Genomic DNA, 707 nt, shown 5'->3' on the forward strand with positions numbered 1-707 from the left:
TTTTTTTTTTTTTTTTTTTTTGGTACTGGGGATTGAACTCAGGGACACTTGACCACTGAGCCACATCCCCAGCCCTATTTTGCATTTTTTTTTAGAGACAGGGTCTTACTGAGTTGCTCAGCACCTCGACATTGCTGAGGTTGGCTTTGAACTCGCAATCCTCCTGCCTCAGCCTCCTAAACTGCTGGGATTACAGCGTGCGCCACTGTGCCCGGCTCCCCAGTCCTTTTTAGAGATGGGGTCTCACTAAATTCCTGAGAGCCTCCCTAATTTGTTGAGGTTGGCTTTGAACTTGTGATCCTCCTGCCTCAGTCCCCCAGGTTGTTGGAACTGCAGGCATGCACCACAGTATCTGGTGAGCTTGATGTCCTTTAAAGAATGAGTATGTAAAGTAAAGAAATTGTCTGAGGCTGGGGATGTGGCTCAAGCGGCACTCGCCTGGCATGTGTGCGGCCCGGGTTCGATCCTCAGCACCACATACAAACAAAGATGTTGTGTCTGCTGAAAACTAAAAAATAAATTAAAAATAAAGTAAAATAAAGAAATTGTCAATTTTAAATGCTATGACTTATTTGCCTGGGATTCCCAGTGCATGCTGTGGTGCCTGGCTCTTTGTGGTTCTCAATAAATGTCAATTTCCTCCCCCTTTCTCCTGATCCATCCTCTGTTTTGTTTCAATTTCTATCACCAGTGCACAATGACTGATA

Source organism: Marmota marmota, unplaced genomic scaffold (genome assembly GCF_001458135.2).
Source record: "Marmota marmota marmota unplaced genomic scaffold, marMar, whole genome shotgun sequence".
Taxonomy (NCBI): domain Eukaryota; kingdom Metazoa; phylum Chordata; class Mammalia; order Rodentia; family Sciuridae; genus Marmota; species Marmota marmota.